Genomic DNA, 18,965 nt, shown 5'->3' with positions numbered 1-18,965 from the left:
CAGGACCAGAGTGAAGCCTTTGCTTTTTCTTTGACTCCTCTCTATTACTCATATTCAGTCTATCATCAAATTGTGCTGCTTCTCTTCTAGAATATGGCCCTTCCTTTCTACTTCCTTGGCAAAAACTCTAATTCAGGTCCTGGTCTTTTCTCACCTGTACGACTGCAACCTTCTGCTCATAGTTCTTCTAGTGTCACATCTTGGTTCCCTCAACTCTACGCAGCACCCTGCTGCTAAAACCATTCACCTTTCTAATTGCTCCAAACACTTCTCTCTTCCTTAAATAATCCCTTCACTGATTTTCTGTCTGCTCCCAGATCAAGCACATGCTTCCTGTCCTTTACTTTCAAAGCCCTCTATGGCCTACTCCTCCCAACCTCCTAGATCTCATATCCCATTACACTCCTGCCCATGACCTCCAATTCTACCACCTTCAACTGTCCAAATGTCTCCTGCTTTCTCAACTATCTTCTTCACTCTTTCTCCCTTGATGCCTCTTATGTTTGGAACTGACTCCTGGTACACCGCAATGCCTCTTCTTATTTCTTTCAAATTCCTTCTTAAAACCCACTTTTCCTTTGAAGCCTTTGGCACAATGCCTTAGTCACCATTCTCTAATTAAGCTCTGTAATGAAGCTCAAGTACATGTAACTGAAACAGCTATATCCTCCTCCTTTCCCTGCTTCCACTTCCCTTTCCTCCTTCTGTTGTTTCCCCTATGTTGATATCTAGATTATAAACTCCTGAGGGCAGGGTCCGCCCTCTTAATCTTTGTACAGCACTATGCACATGGATGGTGCTATGTAAACAACAACTTCAATGTGGGTGCCAAGGTCTTGTGAACTTAGCCTGCAGTGCAGAGCTTTGAAATAAAGAATCACAGCTGCAGGACTAAAAAGTTCAAGGATCTGAAAGAAGAGTCTAAACTGAAGCTTGTTTTCATTTGCCAAGGCCAAATGCTAGTGTAGGCCATGACTGTAAAGGCAATTCAGTGAGCAAAGAGAGACCTGTGTAAACCACAATCATTAGCATATAAGGGGTGATAAGTTATAGGAGATGCAGCATGTCTCTTGATTAAACAACTCAGACCTGTCCATTGTTTTGTAAAAACACCGTTAAATCTTCCTCATTATTTTGTCAAATACTCAATTCTTTTGACTGATTTTGAAAAACTGGTACTGTGGAAGCCAGCAAAAGTCAGACTGGCACAATTCAAATTGGATGGGAGAAATTTAGAAGTCTAGGGAGAAAGTACTCCAGGGCATTTTCCAGATTACTGCAACAGGTTCGTAACATGTCTGCTAAGTCTGCTAAGTAAGGTTGGTAACATGTCTGATCACTGCCCAGAGCCTCTGGATGGGGCGGTTTATAAATGTACTGAATAAATAATAAATAAGTGCCCCTCCGTATTGCCTGTGTTTCAACATCGCGGTCACTATGCTATCAGCAGGGTACCATTCATATTTCTGATGCCCAGTTCTGGATTTTATTGCTTTGTTTAAGCCCTATAACGTTGTTTTGCAGGGATATAGCTGTATTTTTCTGTTTTAGGAGGCTTGCCCCATTGTTTGTGCATTGCAAAGTAGGGTGGTGTGGATGGTTCAAATCACAGCGTGACAATTTGTTGATTTTTAACTAGAGCCACTCTCCGTTCATGAAAGCCCCTTTCCGTGCCTGAAAATTTTTTTAAAATCTTTTCTGCTCATTCGCTGTAGTGAAGGGGCCAGAGGAGCGGTGGCGGCATGGGCAGCCGGTGAGGTCAGCCAAGGGAGGAAGCAGTGCAACGGCAACGGCCATCTTGCAATGCCCAAAGGAGGGAGGGGATCAGAGGTGGCGGGAAGGGGGGTAGCGACTAGCCAGCAAAACAGCTCCCAGCTCGCTCTCACCTTCACTGGCCTGCCTGCCTTCCCAGCCCGACTTTTGCATGGTGCCGCGACGGCACCTCTTCTTCCACTGTTGCTTCCTTTTGCATTCTGCTTTTGGGGCAAGCACGGATCTGGTCACTTAAGAAGGAGCCCATTTAACTGAATCATTTACTTCTGTGCAATCCAGCTAAGTGGCTGACTGGCGGTTTAATCTTTAATATTTGCTTACTGCAAGGCAACGGACTCCCCCCGCCACCCCACCCCGCTTTACTGCAAGGAAGCCCAGTGAACTGAATAATTTACCAGCAAGCCTGCAAACTGTTCTCCATGCTATGTGGTGTGGTGGGCTGTCATGAGACGTATGTAGGAGTTGGTGAGTGAGTGTGTGAGAGTTACCCTAGTAACCAGGCACAGAAGGTTCAGAGGGGGAGGGATTTAAGAAAGGCAGTGGAGACAGAGCGGGGGGGGGGGGGGGGAAGAGTGTTGGATTTAGTTGTGTGGGAGTAGGAGGTGTTTTTGAGCTGGGGGTTGAGAGTTTGGATGTGTGTGTTCTGAACAGGAGAGATTGTTCAGGGGGGTTGTGTGGAACTTGAAGGGTGAAGGTGTGGAGGCTGGAGAACCAGCAGTGTTCTGGGCAGCTCCTCGTAGCAGACAAGAAGGCCTGGAGGAATTCACTAAGTTTACAAACCCAAGTTTAATCACCTCCCTCCCGGTTATCTCATCTCCCTATAGATTACATTTTATCCAGAGCAGCTTTAAAAAAAAAACAAAAACATTTTATATCCCGCTCTTCCTCCAAGGAGCCCAGAGTAGTGTACTACATACTTTGGTTTCTTCTCACAACAACCCTGTGAAGTAGGTTAGGCTGAGAGAGAAGTGATTGGCCCAGAGTCACCCAGCTAGTTTTCATGGCTGAATGGGGATTTGAACTTGGGTCTCCCTGGTCCTAGTCCAGCACTCTAGCCACTACACCACGCTGGCTCTCTAATGTACCTAGTAACTTTGTAGAGAAGCTTGTCTGCCCTGCTTTGCAGAGATCTTTATTCTAATCAGTAAATAATAAACCTATTCTTGTTTTCATTTTATACCTGAACATATATGCCTATCCTGCGCTCACAAGGCTACACAGCCAAAGGCATTGAGTACCGAGAGCAGGGTAACAAGAATTTATATGGTGGCAGTGAGAGAAAGTAAAAGCTGAATGAATTCTCAGAACCTGAAGACTAAACTGTCATAGAACAATAAAAACAAATCACCTCTCTAGAATTGAGAGGATCATCAGGGTGGAATCCTGACAAGCACTCATTCCACAGTTCAAGGATTTCTTAATATCTAAAGCGCCTCTCCGTATATGAATTTTTTAAAAAAATTGCTCAGGTTCTTGCGCACTTGCACAATCCCTTTCTATTTCTTTAATACAGAGGCAATCAAGGGATTGTAGTTTGCGCCATGGTGCTCCCTCCTAGTGGTGATTTTGTGCAAAAGCACCTAGAGAAAAATAATTTTTTAAAAAAACTCATCATGTCATTCCCACTCTATGACCTCACTAGCCCAAAATGGAGGAGGCAGGGCAGTAAATGCGATTCTGGTGGAATATGGACACCTCCTGCCCGGAAAACCCACTGCAGCAATAGGCAATTTGAACGGCCACAACCCTATAACAATGCATTGAAAAACGCATTGGAACATGCTGTGCTCACAGTTTCCAGCCGCTGCCTAATACTGTTGCACTTTGGAACACATTAACCAGTGCAAATCTCATAATCTGGAAAACACGCAGGTAAACAAATTCACAGCCCAAGTTGGAGGTGGGATTCATGGTAAAGAAAGATGCCTACTACTGGCTAACAGCCAGTTGGCATCCCCACTCCCAAATATCAACTAGAATGATCTAGAGATGTGATTTGCTCCTTAAAAGCTCTGCACCATAAACTAAACTCCTAAGACCTTGGCACCCACAGTAAAATTGAGATAGTTTTAAAAAACACAAATGTCTTCAGTGCATTTTCAGCTTTACAAAAAGATACAGTATAAATGAAACAAAATAATCAAGAAACAAAAACTCAAGTGACTTTTCTTTATCAAAAGGTAGTTTTCATTTCCTTCTGTCAGAGAAACTTCCATAAAGGCAGGCACACAAAAGCCAGCATTTTTCTTGAATGATCCACAGAACAAAGGAGGGAAATCTGGGCAACTCAGTAAAAGGAATTCTATTCAGATATCTACAAAACTGTAATACAGAGTTTTGTATTGGTTACTCTTTTTGTTTTCTCAGTCATAGCTACAGCCCTGAACAATTTATTATAGCTTTCAGACCACCTCTTATAATTTTCTATACCAAGAGTAAGAAAAGGATCTTCTGTTCACTCTGGCTAAGCCCCACTATGTAACTCCAGGGTAATACAGACAAGAGAAGAGAGAGAGCAGTAAGGATGAGGAAACACCCAAATTCACAATTCATTCCCAATCTCATTGCCATGGATAAGAGATGGCAACTTTATAGCCGTAGTCTGCCTGGAATCAGGATTTTGAAGGACCACCTTTTCCCACCCACATGAGTCTGCCTGCCAATTATCTGAGGCCTTGCTCTGCATCCCATGGCTAACAGATGCTCAACTGGCCAGGGAACATGACAGGGTAAATGTATTGGTGGTACCTGGATTGTGGAATTCCCTCCCTGGTTTGCCCTTTCGCTGATGGTGTTCAGGACAGTGGTCCAAACTCTATCTGTTCCATTGTCCTTTACTTCCTCTGGAGGCTGGTAGTGTTTTGTATTTGGCTTTGCTGACTGTTATGTATTGTATTTATGTTGTGACTGTAGTTAAATTATTGTAAGCTGCCTTGAAGGTCTCTTAAATTGAACCAAAAGGCAGGGTATAAATATTTTAAATAAATAAACATGCATACATACATGCATGCATAAATTAATGACTGCAGTAGGCCTCTGTAGCTAACAGAAGAAAAACTGATTTTAAAACCAAGAGGTAGCAATTAGCCCTGGGGGACAGAAAGTTGCTCAGTCTAGTGCTCTTCAATATTTCAGGAAGTAATCACAGAACCAAAAATTCCATTTGGTGAACATAGAAAGCTGCCATATTCTGAGTCAGACCATAGGTCTATCTAGCTCAGTACTGTCTTCACAGACTGGCAGCGGCTTCTCCAAGGTTGCAGGAAGGAATCTCTCTCAGCCCTATCTTGGAGAAGCCATGGAGGGAATTTGAAACCTTCTGCTCTTCCCAGAGCGGCTCCATCCCGAGGGGAATGCCTTACAGTGCTCACTCTTATAGTCTCCCATTCATATGCAACCAGGGCAGACCCTGCTTAGCTAAGGGGACAAGTCATGCTTGCTACCACAAGACCAGCTCTCCTCTCCAAAAACATAGATAGATTTGTATCATTGTCTTTCAGATCCCTTTTAAGCCAGATGCACAGACAGCTCTAAGTATAAGCAAAATTGCTTGGTCTGTGCTAATGATCAACCTCCCCCGTTTAGGAGAAGCACCCTCTATTATAGTTGGGTTTTTTAAATTATTATTCTATTTCCCCCATCATTTCTGCCAAAATAAACACTCTGTTCCAAAATATTGCAGTGGAGTTAGAAGGTGTGTCTTATTTTTCTTCTACAAACCTCCTTATTTATAGATTAAAATTTTGGTAGGTGTGCCCAGGAAGAAAAAGCTGAAGGGCTTAACACACTGCAAAAAAGCAACATTTGTTCTAACAGATTAACAGGCAGGCAAACTGAGAAAAGAAGTTGTACTTTCCTTCCTTACACATGGTTCTTGTTCATCAAAATGCAGCTTTATGCAAATAGTGACAATGGAGCACATAAAACAAAATGAAGCTTCACGGCAAATCTGCTAAAAGCAGTGGGATAAGCTCATGAGCTGAATTTGGCCTTAGTTGATCACACAAAAGCCCAGATCAAATCTCAAGGAAAAAAGGCATGCTTTTCTTAGGGACATTACATACATTAGGAAAGAAAGGTGACAGTGTTTATGAGAGCAATGAAGAAATTTCTCATCCTAGCTCTTTTCATCGTGATTGAAGGCTAATAAATTCCTTTTTCTACAAATACTGAGAAAATTTATTATTTACCAATTCACAGCACGGCTTCTTTAACAAAATTTACTAGACACAAATTACTGCTATGTCTCACTCTATCCTATCCCACCCATTCCCCACACAGAAGATGTGAACAGCCTTCCAACTGTTTTTGGACTACAAAAACTCCCAACCCCAACCACACTTACCAATAGATAAGGAATGATAAGGAATTGTAGTTCAGCATCTGCAGGAGGGCCAAAGTTGTGCAGCCCTGGTTTAACAGAATCAACAGTGATCAGAATACACCACACAAACCTTCCTTTTAATATCTGTAGTTGGCCTTATGAATTACACCAATTTAACCCTTTTTTGCTTAACTGGGAATATATGGGATTTCTCGGTATATCTTCTCATCATTAACATGTAAAGGCACTAGTAATCCAGAAGCTCTTTCTGTGTTCAGCTTATTCAATTTCACATTCCTTCACACAGCTCAAAAAAGCCTCAAGGCTATACCCTCTGAAAGACTCCCTATCTCCCAGAGCAGTAAGAAGTTCCAGGGACAGCACTACCCAGGTCTGGCTTCCTTTGGAGGAGAACACTGGAAGCTTGTTGTGTCTTTGTAATATTTGGTTTATTTAAAAATATACATATTGGGCATCAGGTGGAAGGAAGCAATAGATTACATCAGATCCCCAGATCTGCTTAACTGGGGGCCTCTGTACTTAAGATGCTTCTCATCAGCTTTCAGGATTTTCTCAGAATGTTGCTTCTCCATTGAGTGTCTGTCTCCCTCAGAAGCTGCCTTTTCTTTACACTGACCACCCACCCCTTGGCTGAGAATGGAGGGAAGATTAATCACTTTTTTTTTTTTGCTTCCCCACATTCCAGAATATTCCAGAGCCATCTCCCAACCATTAGACCACATTAAGAACCATGAACTGGTCTTCCTCCTCAGCTGTTAGGGAATATCAGCATTCCTTTATCAGATCCCAGAACTCTGATCAGGTATGGTCTTCAGACAAAACCATAGTGATAGGCCATGAACAAAAATTAAGCCCAAAGCTCATAACAGTATAAAAGGCAATGTCAAATGTGTATGTTGGGCTGTGGGTGTGGGAAATGGCCATCTGTGCAAGTTACACATATGAAAAACTTTGACAAATATTTTTATCTCTCAAGAAATTGACATATTATCATGATGGTGTTTGGAATCTGCAAAGACTTGAACATGTTAAAAAGCACACTACAGTAAATGACAACCATTATTGCTTTATTTAAAGCAGAACTTGTAGCTGATCAGGACCATACACTTTACATGAGAGCCCAGTTCAGGTTGTCTTCCGATGCCAATATAATTAATCCAAGTTCCCCTGTTTTCCCTGTAAACATGGAGCTACTCTGGGTCAATCCATGAAAACATATGTTCCTTGATAAATGTGGAGAAGTGATTCATATAATCCCTAACTTTTCACTCAGAAATGTGTAAATATGTAATATTGTCAGAGGTGCACATCTTGTTCATGTTTATTGGCTGGGATATAGGTTTTTTCAATAACTGTCAGATAAAATAGACAACCACTCAGCAGACTAACAACTAGCTAGTGAATATAAGCAGTTGTTCAACAGAAGTGGGTCAATATTTCATAGAATCTCTATCCATTAGAAAAGGGGTCCTGTGAGGATGAAAATGTATATACCACGATCTTACTAAGCATCTGGTTTTGATGTGTGTCCATATCTACTTCCTTTAATGAATGTCTACAACAGGGCTCCCCAGATGTTTTTGGACTACAATGCCCATCATATCCAGCCACTATGGCTTTGGGCCATTATAGCTCGGAGTGGTGGGACTTGTAGTCCAACAACATCTGTAGACTCATGATTGGGAACCCCTGAACTAGAACTGTGGGTACAATAAAGATACTGGAAGCCACAACTAGCTTCACCCAGACCTCCCAACTCCACTCATACATACAGTGGCGCTCTTACCCCTTCGGCCCGGGGCCAAAGTGCAGGGCCTCCACACCCCCTGGGGCCCCCCAAATCCTCTTTAGACTGTTCCAGGTGATGTGGTTGCTGCTAGCCTGCGCTGTGCTGGGTGGCCGAGTGTGATTATGACCTGTGCTGGGTGCTTTAGAAACAGAGGGGGGAGTGTGGAAAGAAAAATGTGGGATGGGAATATGTTAAGTTGCAAGTAGGAATGTTTCTTCTACTGCATATTTGCATAAATATACTCCATCCACATGTTAAAAATACTGTGTTTGTTGTATGTGTGTAAGGGGATGAGGCTTAAATTGCAGCGGGAGGGGGGGCTCCAAAGGCCTTTAGGTCCAGGCTCCAAAATTACCTAAGTGCACCTCTGCATACAAGATGATGCAATGAAGCACACACTGCCAACATTTTCTAAAATTGCTTACTTTAACATGCTTGTCTTATTGCGAAGTCAGCAAGTACATAATTTCAGCACACACCTGTGATCAATATTTCTATTGAAAACTTTTATAGCAATAGTCGTCTGAACTATTCCAGTAAGAAAGTTCCTTATTGAAATATATCAAAAGCAGAACAAAAGGAAATATTAAAAAGTCAGCTATTTATGTTGATACTGACACAGTGCATTGCTGCTTTGAGGCATCAGTATCACTCACATTTACTCTTATACTGCAAGAGTTCATTGCTATGTGACTCCAGAAAAAATATTTGTGATTAACTCCTGCTGAGAGCAATATAACCAAAGTGTACTGTCAAATTCTTAACCCCAACCCCTTTCATTTCAATGGGACTTGGCTCTATTTCCCATCTCCAAGTCATATGGGAGCCACCTCCTCGTGGTGCTGCTTCACATGGCTATGGTGTGTGCATGACTCATATAACTGTTCCCACCCAAGCATCACTCTACCAGGAGAGATGGCAAAAATCAGGTGTGCAAGACTCACTCAAATTAGACCTCCCTCCCTGGTGTGGTTTCACACATTTATGGCTACACACATATCACATCAAAGGAAGCAGCTTCCACAGAACCATGGCTATAAAGGGTCTTATTTACTATAAACATTTGCAGAACTGTGTTATTATCATCTATACAAAATACAGACTTGTTTATGAGATTGATACTAACTTCAAATCAACCACGGAGGCTTTGTGAATTAATCTGTAAATCCAAACTCATGAAACCAGATTAGATCTGTTAGCTCCACTGTTCTTTGGGAATAACAGTCCAATCTTACTAGGAAATAAACTGTAAATTAGAAACAGATGAATGGAGTTTGTAGATATGACTTCATGTGTGTCATGTTCTATCTAGGCTGAGGCTCAATATGTTGCAGCAGGCTTTCGAGTCTCTAGGCCCTGGTGGGCAAGCCCTGCCCTGTTGGATCACAAATTGGCAACCCTTGCAGCACAAAGAGTATGAGAAGGTTTTGTTTAAGGCAGTCCTTACCTCAGTTTCAATGTCTCTTTGGTCCTGGTCAAGTGTTTCTGTATTCTCTGGCTACTCAGCTTCTCTGATCTTTGGCCTACTGCAATGTTCTTTGTGGTAAGATCCATGGGCCAGCAGTGACCCCCAACAACCTTAAGAGCAGGTCCCTACCCAACTGTTTATTAGGCATGTGCAGATAAAGTTGGATAATATGCAGAGTCCCCTTGGCACTTTGTAGAGATGACTGTTACCACTGTGCCGTACTGCACTTTGCCCAGAGCTGGTGGGACTCCTTTAAGGGAAACCAGAGCCCTCTTGAGCCCCTCGGAAGGTGTGCACAGAGTGCTAGGAAGTGTAGTCCTTCCTAGAGCTCTCCCCACAGAGCTCAAGTGGCAAGAGATTATTTGGCTAGAGTAGTGCTTGCCAGTTTTTCACTCACTGTCATATGACAGTTTCAGTATTAAATGGCAAGTCAAAATGAAAGTACTGAAAGGATATTTTTTAAAATCTAAATTTATCTGATAGCTGGAAAAATACCTGCCAAAGTATATAGGATCAGAGAGTAATGTTGAGGAGGAGAATTGGGAGGCCGGGGTGGGGAAGAGAATGAAGCCAACAGGTTCTAGCTTTCAAAACTGCAGGACAGGTTTCAAAAACATTCCAGGGAAGGAGAGAGTGGACCTTCCTTCGCCAACCAGCTGAGAACTCAATTTGTGAGGATTAAAGTAAAGGTAAAGTGTGCCATGATCAAGTCGATTACTGCATCTGAAACCCGCCAGCTTCTCACACTTATTTAGGAAGGTAGGAACCTGAGGAAGAATGGCTGCCATCTTTTAATATTTCCCTGTGCATGGTTTGAAGGAGGGGCTGAAGATATTCTGTTCCGTATAGAATATCTAATGTGTAGAATATCTACTGTCATAACTGCATGTGATGCTCTCTGCAAACTCACCTGCAGAAGTTGGCTGGTACAGCTGGTAGGGCGGGGGAGGGCAACAGGTACAGTGTGTTTTGCAAAGAGGATCAAGGGTTGTCGTTTTTTTAAGATAAAGGCAGCAACAGAATATTGTTCCAAATCCAGGACAATTAATTCTCTGTCCAATCACGTTGTTTGCCATCTTCACCTTTCTGTTCAGATTATCTATTATTGTTTAACAAAAAACCGTTAAACTCTATCATATATGTGTACAGACATAAATAAAAGAAAGATGTGAGCATGACTAGATTGCCTATTCCTCACACTATTGCCACAACTTCACTATTGCTAATCTAATGGGCAATACAGCAAGGATAAAGAGGCAAAACTGGCAGAAAAGCCCAGCCATAAGAGACTATCATTATTTTTCTCTATTCCTATTGCTTAAAAGTCCAATTTTTGGTCAGACTAACAAATACAAAGAATTCCAAAATGTAAAAATCGCCCTCATTTTGCATTTTCCAGAAAATGCAGAACATTACTCTGCACCAGAGCTCCACTGAATGTATTGCATTTTTGCTATACCTCATCAGTATTTCCATAACGGAAAAACCCCACAGGGGTAGTGTATCTGCATATAGCAGAAAAATAAAGAGGTAGTGATTTATGCCCTAATTTTACTGGGTCAATAAGATCTCGTATTCTTCCTCCATGATAAACAGCAGAAGGCAAGAAATTCATGTCAATAAGTGCACTGATGTTAAATTAAAACACAGGTTAATAAAACAGTTCTGTGAGCTCTGAGGAAAAAATTCAAATTCTCTATATGCGAGTAAAACTGTAATACAAGTCACAGATGTCCTGATAAATGAAGATACTAATATTCAGCCACAAATCATGCGGGGGGGGGAGGGGTACATTATCAACAATATGCTGAATCTGCTTCATTCTCTTAGTAAGACTAAAAGCAGAGCAAGAATGGCCTTAAGTTTTACAAGAAGTCACAGGACTTGACTATATTTGAAGTGATTGAAGAATTAGACAATCCTCTAACAAATTTCACCAACATAAAATTTCCGCCTGAAGGCTTCCCAATCTATTCGCATGCAGTAAATTAAACACTTGCATTGCATTCCTTAGGTAACAGTGTACATGCCCTTTCCTACATGGAGATTATCTCCGAATAGGAAAACATCATTTCTGAAATGGCTCCATTAGAAAAGTGATGTACAGTGATACAATTCTCACAAGCAGAGAACCCACTTGCTTTGTAAGGAGAGCTAATAATTTAGCCAGGCCTTGAAAAACAAACTATTGCCAGTTGTTGTGCCAGAACAGCTTTCAGTACCCTGAAATGGTGAAAGTATCTGTGAATAAACTGTCTCTTTTTCCTTAACAGATGTCTTAAGTGGCACAGTGGGGAAATGCTTGACTAACAAGCAAAAGGTTGCTGGCTCAAATCCCCACTGGTATGTTTCCCAAACTATGGAAACACCTATATTGGGCAGCAGTGATATAGGAAGTTGCTGAAGGCATCATCTCATACTGCACAGGAGAAGGCAATGGTAAACTCCTCCTGTATTCTACCAAAGAAAACCACAGGGCTCTGTGGGTGCCAGGAGTCAAAAATGACTTGATGGCACACTTTACTTTTTCCTTAATAACACAACAACATAACGTGTATGAGCAAGTCAAACATGGTTCTCATCTTTTATCTAAGGTTGTGTTTCCATAATAATTTTTTGCAGGAAACAGAGACCACAGCGTGGCTTTTCCCTCCAAACCTCCTATGACAAAGCTTTCTTGTGAAGGGACCCAGGTGCCCTAAGGTTTATATCTAAACACTAGTTAAAGCAGAAACTGCTTCAAAAGCTTATCTAAGTCTGACCACAAGTGTGCCTTAAAAAGAAAGGTTACATATAAGAAAATGACACTGAAAAGTAACCACAGGGGCCGACATCCAGATTAACTTTGTGTTTGCAAAAACATATTGCTCTAGCTAGATGAGCTACATCAGAAGTTTGCATTCTAGCCTAGTGTTGTGCTAGTGCAAATACACTTATGCTTGCACAACACAGCAGTATGATTCCTGCTATGAAACCTCTTCCTCACAGGTTTTGCAGGGAACTTCTGTGCAAGAGCACAAGTGTGCAACTTCTAATATCCCTGCAAATTTGCACAGCTATATGACCATCTTGCACATAAGAACACAAGAACATAAGAACAGCCCTGCTGGACCAGGCCCAAGGCCCATCTAGTCCAGCACCCTGTTTCACACACGGGACCACCAGATGCTGCTGGAAGCCTACAGGCAGGAGTTGAGGACATGCCACTCTCCTGCTGTTACTCCCCTGCAACAGGTACTCAGAGACATCCTGCCTTTGAGCCTGGAGGTGGCCTTTAGCCCTCCGAATAGTAGCCGTAAATAGACCTCTCCTCCATGAAGTTATCCAAACCCCTCTTAAAGCCATCCAGGTTGTTGGTTCTCACCACACCTTGTGGCAGAGAATTCCACAAGTTGATTATGCGTTGTGTGAAAAAGTACTTCCATTTCTTAGTCCTAGATTTCCTGGCAATCAATTTCATGGGATGACCCCGGGTTCTAGTGTCATGTGAGAGGAAGAGGAATTTCTCTCTATCCACTTTCTCCACACCATGCATGATTTTATAGACCTCTATCATGTCTCCCTGCAGTCATCTTTTACTAAACTAAATAGCCCCAGTGTTGTAGTCTTGCCTCATAAGAAAGGTGCTCTAGGCCCTTGATCATCTTGGTTGCCCTCTTCTGCACCTTTTCCAGTTCCACAATGTCCTTTTTTAGATGTGGTGACCAGAATCGTACACAGTACTCCAGGTGTGGCTACACCATAGTTTTGTATAAGGGCATTATAATATTAGCCGTTTTATTTTCAATCCCCTTCCTAATGATCCCTAGCATGGAATTGGCCTTTTTCACAGCTGCTGCACATTGAGTCGACACTTTCAATGATCTGCCCACCATGACCCCAAGATCCCTCTATTGGTCAGTCACCAAAAGCTCAGATCCCATCAGCGTATACTTAAAGTTGGGGTTTTTCATCCCAATATGCATCACTTTACACTTGCCAACTTTGAAGCACATTTCCCATTTTCTCGCCTACTCGCCCAGTTTGGAGAGACCCTTTTGGAGCTGCTCACAATCTGTTTTGGATTTCACTACCCGAAAGAGTTTGGTATCATCTGAAAATTCGGCTATCTCGCTGCTTACTTCTAGATCACGTATGAATAAATTAAAAAGCACCGTACCCAGTACAGATCACTGGGGGACCCCACTTCTTACTTCGAAAACACTCCTTATTGAGAAAACTCTCCATTTATACCTGCCCTCCGTTTCCTATCTTTCAGCCAGTTAGCAATCCCCTTAACCCATGACCGCTAAGTTTCCTCACAAGTCTTTGATGAGGAACTTTGTCAAAAGCTTTTTGGAAGTCCAGATATACTATGTCAACTGGATCACCTTGATCCACACACTTGTTTACATTCTCAAAGAACTCCAAAAGGTTGGTGAGGCAAGATTTCCCTTTGCAGAAGCCATGCTGGTTCTCTCCCAGAAGGGCCTGTTCTTCTATGTGCTTTACAATTTTATCCTTGAGGATGCTTTCCATCAGTTTGCCTGGAACAGACGTTAAGCTAACCAGCCTGTAATTTCCTGGATCACCCCTGGATCCCTTTTTGAGAATCGGTGTTACTTTGGCTACTTTCCACTCCTCCAGGACAGAGCCTGATTGCAGGGATAAGTTATATATTTTAGCAAGGAGGTCGGCAATTTAACATTTGAGTTCTTTGAGGACTCTTGGATGGATGCCATCCAGCCCTGGCAATTGGCTAGTTTTCAGTTTCAGCACTAGCACAACTTAGTTCATTAAGAAAACACAGCATCAGACCGGATGTCAGGGTGATTTATTTTGAGAGAGAGAGAGAGAGAGAGAGAGAGAGAGAGAGAGAGAGAGAGAGAGAAAAGAAACATACTGTTGCAGTATCAAGCTGTCTAAATGGTTAAGAGAATACCTCGATTTGCCTAATTTACTCTTCAAAGAACATGTATTTTCAACACTATGGTCCTATCATCAGATTGGGCAGATTTCCAAAGCTGTAATGTACACATCAAATACAATCATTGTGCTCCTTTTTACCAACACAGCAAATTCACTCAGGCATTAACAGTACACAGAAGTACAAACAGATTTGTACACCGCCTAGAGATTTACATATCAGGTGGTATTAAAATATGATAGATAGATAATTCCTGTACCTGTAAGTAACTTAGTTCCATTCAAGGCAGTTTACTCACATTTATCTACTCATACTGAACCTAGGAGTGCAGTTTTTCTGATTCACTGGTTTTGGGGGCTCAAAGCTGTAATGTACACATCAAATACAATCATTGTGCTCCTTTTTACCGACACAGCAAATTCACTCAGGCATTAACAGTACACAGAACTACAAACAGAAATGTTTAAATAAAAACTCTTACTTACCCAAATAAAAACTCTTAAGTACAAAGGCCTTTCCCTACTTTCTTTGATGTAAAAATCCTCAGAGTCTTTATTTATCCAACACCATGCTATGGTTTTCTGCTGAGAAATAAAAGACATCTTAAGAAAATAAGGAAGACCCAAAATGACATATAATAGTTCAGTCGTGCCATACACACACACACACACACACACACACACGGAGGTGCAGGGCATGGCTACTCACAATTCTATTCAAAATTGCCTTTTTAATCATGTCTTTTCACTATATATGAGAATGTATATGAAGTCTCTCATAGTGCCCTTGAAGACATCAACACGTGAAAATATATCCTTTTAGCATTATTGGCTTCTGCTCACCCATTCACATGTCCTTCCCACACTCCTTCCTTCCTTGCTAGCCTTAACACCAGAAGATGGTAAGAGGAACCAGGAGAGACATCCGCCACTAGTACTGTGCTGCATTTGTCACCACTTCGCTTGAACATGAAGACTTAGGTAAAGCAGAAGCAGCAATTAATCCCCATTTCCATCCTGTTGCTGAAAAGAGGTATTGCCCATTGCCTCTCTCCTTGAACCTAAGAAAAGTGGTGATTTTTCTGCTGCTGTCATGTGACCCATGCATACAAACCTGAATCATTTGCCTTAAGGACTGCTGGCCTCTTAACGGCATAAGGAAGTGAGAAAGCTCCATCATTATATGGAGGCACACTTTCTTTGCTGTTTTTTTCTCGAATCTCCAGCCATAATCTTTCTACATATACTATGATGATTAAGAGATAATGCACTAGATGCAGTGAGATTACCTATTCTGATAGACTTTTTCTTTATAGTGATGCAAATGAACTAAATAATAATAATAATAATAATAATAATAATAATAATAATAATAATAATAATAATTCGATTTCTATACCGCCCTTCCAAAAATGGCTCAGGGCGGTTTACAAAGAGAAATAACAAATAAGATGGCTCCCTGTCCCCAAAGGGCTCACTTTCTAAAGAATATGACCTCTTCACTAGTTTTGTTCTTTGTTTATTTGGATGACAGTGTCTGGGAATCAAGAGTAAAGTGGATCATAGCTTTATACTGAGTGCTGTTAATCTTCACTTTGCATAACACTGGTACACTCTGGCCCAAATACCACAGATTCATTTGATGTGCACACATTTTCAACAACTAGTAAACAAGTTACAGTCTATTATAAAATAACAGCTTTGTAGCTTTTTTCCTGCACTATATTTATATGGGTATTGTCATGTTTCCATTTGTATCTCTACAAAATGTGTATTTTTTTCTGTTTCACAGAGCAAGAAAAAAGGTTCCCCCCCCAAAAAAGGTCCCTCCATTTGTTTTGTCTACATAAAACCATGTAGGATCAAAGATGTCCAAATTCAGAATACATTTCCACAAAAATTTCCCTAATTCTAAACAGTGTTTAATTATTTTATTAATTTGGACTTATAATCCATCCTAATTAGAAACTCAGAGCAGACAACAAGCCACCTTACAAAAACCAGACACCAAAAATAAATAATATAAATAGAAAGCATCTTTATAAAGCCAAACAATTTGAAATATTCTACACAGGCAATCAACTTAAGAATATCCTTTTGGTTGTGACAGGAGTAACTAGTCTCACTCCAATTTCCTTAAATTTACAGTTTAAGAGAAAACAGGCATTTGTAAGTAAGTTTCGAAGTCAGGTGATGACAGAGGAAGTACTGCTTGGGAACCTGATACTGTATTTCCAGTTCTGCATATCACAAAATGAGCTTCATAAGTTGAGGGAGCCACTATGCTCCAACAAAACCTATCAGGATGACAGAACCTATTGCATGATCATCTCAGTCTCACCTGCATCCACCACCCCCTTTCAAATGGCCACACAGATTAAGCATCAAGACCGCAAAACATGGGTCAGATGTAAATGAGAGAGAGTTTTGTGTCATCTGCATCCAATTCGACACCTGCCTTAAAATTACTACATTTACATATTATGAAACTGGTCCTAGGAACACTTAACACTGGATTGGTTGTTGTAGTATTTGAGCCAGTTCCAATGATACAGCCCCAGCATATGCGATTAGGAAGTAACTTGTCAAGAGTGTGCACATCAGGGCATTTTCTGCAGACATCCCAAGATCCTCTCAATGCATTCCTTTATCACATGGTGGAGGCCTGTTCATCCAAATGGCCCTTATACACACACTCTAGATGGCCATGCTCTTGATTCATCCGTGCCCAGGGGCTATATCGCTGGAACTAGCCCTAAAAAAGCTACAGTGCTGATGTCCAGCAATGAAGACAGCTCTTAAGGTAGAATTGTATCTTATCTAGAGCATTTTAACATATTTGACCTGTCCAGTAGATTATTTATTTATTTATTTATTAATTAACATATTTTTATACCACCCAAAGCTTACGTCTCTGGGCAGTTTACAACAAAGTAAAAACAGAAAAAGTAAAATGTTAGTTAAAACAAAAGAACAAAAAAGTTAAAACGTTACAACAATTTAAAAGTTTTTAAATAATAATTTAAAACAGTATTAAAACAATATTTAATTAAAAGCCTTGGTGAACAGATGCGTCTTTAAAGACTTTTAAAAAGCTATCAGAGATGGGGAGGCTCTTATTTCAGCAGGGAGCACATTCCAAAGCCTTAGGGCAACAGTGGAGAAGGTCCATTCCCGAGTAGCCACCAGACCAGCCAGTGGCAACTGCAGACAAACCTCTCTTGATGATCTCAATGGCCAGTGGGGTTCATAACAAAGAAGATGTTCTCTTAAATACCCAGGGCCCAAGCTGTTTAGGGCTTTATAGGTCATAACCAGCACCTTGTATTTTGCCTGGAAACATATCAGCAGCCAGGGTAGCTCTTTCCATACGGGAGCAATATGGTCTCTCCAAGATGACCCAGAGACCAACCTGGCTGCCGCATTCTGGACCAACTGTAGTTTCCGGACTACATACAAGGGCAGCCCCACATGGAGCGCATTGCAGTAATCCAATCTGGAGGTTACCAGCATATGTACCACTGTTCTAAGGTCATTTATCTCAAGAAACGCATGCAGTGGATGTATCAGCCAAAACTGATAGAAGGCACTTCTGGCCACTGCCTCAACCTGGGACATCAGGGAGAGGCTTGGATGCAGAAGCACCCCCAGGCTGTGTACCTGTTTCTTCTCACAGAAGTGTGACCCCATCCAGAACTGACACCTCAAACCCATCTCCCGAGTTTCGACCCCGCACAATGAGTACCTCCGTCTTATCTGGATTCAGTCTCAGTTTGTTATCCCTCATCCAGCCCATCACTGACTCCAGGCAGGCATTTAGGGAGATTATACCCTCTCCTGATGCTGTTCACATGGAGAAAAGATGTGGGTGTCATCAGCATACTTATAGCACCCTGCACCAAATCTCCTGATGATCTCTCCCCGCAGTTTCATGTAGATGCTAAACAACATCGGAGACCATACGGAGCCCTGAGGCACACCATACAAAAGTTCAGATTTTTGTTCAGAACAGTAGTCTCCAAGGGACACCATCTGGAACCTGCCCAAGAGGTAGGAGCGGAACCACTGCAAAGCAGTACCTCCCACTCCCAACAACCTCAGATGCTCCAGAAGGATACTATATTTGATAGTATCAAAAGCCGCCGAAAGATCCAAAAGGACCAATAAAGTCACACTTCCTCTGTCAATTCCCAATTGGAGATCATCTATCAGGTGAACGAAGGCAGTCACCACCCCATAGCCCACCTGAAAGCCAGTCTGAAATGGGTCTTGACACATGCCAGAGCACAACTTACAACATTTGAGTTCAATTCATGTTCTGAATATTTTTCACAACATAGCAAGTTGTGATCTGGCCATATGTTAGAACTCTCAGCAAAACATAATTTCTATTGAGGGCTTGACATTGTTCTTTTTCAATCCAATACACTATCAGCATCCTACTAAGCATGCATAGATGCAAATCCTGATATGATCTTCCTTTAAAACTACATTGTTGTCATTTTTTGCTCATCTCTGTTCTTAAAAGGGGTAAGTTTTGAGGGTTTATTAAACAGTAGTTTTATGGTACTATCTAATCAGAAAAGCAGTAATTGAATAGTGTCTTAAGAGCTGTAATATCACTGGAAATGATATTACACAGAACTTGAACGGTGAGGGTTCCTCCCCACACTCAGCCACAAAAC

At 41.5% G+C, this 18,965-nt stretch overlaps 1 protein-coding gene across 12 annotated transcripts in view; it reads right to left on the bottom strand.

Annotated features, from left to right (window-relative positions):
- Positions 1–18,965, bottom strand: part of ATXN1 (ataxin 1) — a 360,243-nt gene that overhangs the window by 295,625 nt on the left and 45,653 nt on the right. For 6 of the 12 annotated variants that reach the window (XM_053246300.1, XM_053246295.1, XM_053246310.1 and 3 more), the window contains one exon: positions 14,767–14,862. The exons of 1 other annotated variant lie outside the window; for it this stretch is intronic. The gene's annotated coding sequence lies outside the window, so the exon portion shown is untranslated. Of the gene's footprint in view, positions 1–10,285; positions 10,475–14,766; positions 14,866–18,965 lie in introns of all 12 variants that reach the window. 5 more of the 12 variants (XM_053246298.1, XM_053246296.1, XM_053246301.1 and 2 more) reach the window with 2 other exon arrangements.

Source organism: Hemicordylus capensis, chromosome 4 (genome assembly GCF_027244095.1).
Source record: "Hemicordylus capensis ecotype Gifberg chromosome 4, rHemCap1.1.pri, whole genome shotgun sequence".
In the NCBI taxonomy this organism is placed as follows: Eukaryota; Metazoa; Chordata; class Lepidosauria; order Squamata; family Cordylidae; genus Hemicordylus; species Hemicordylus capensis.
This window is presented reverse-complemented; position numbering and strand designations above follow the sequence as displayed.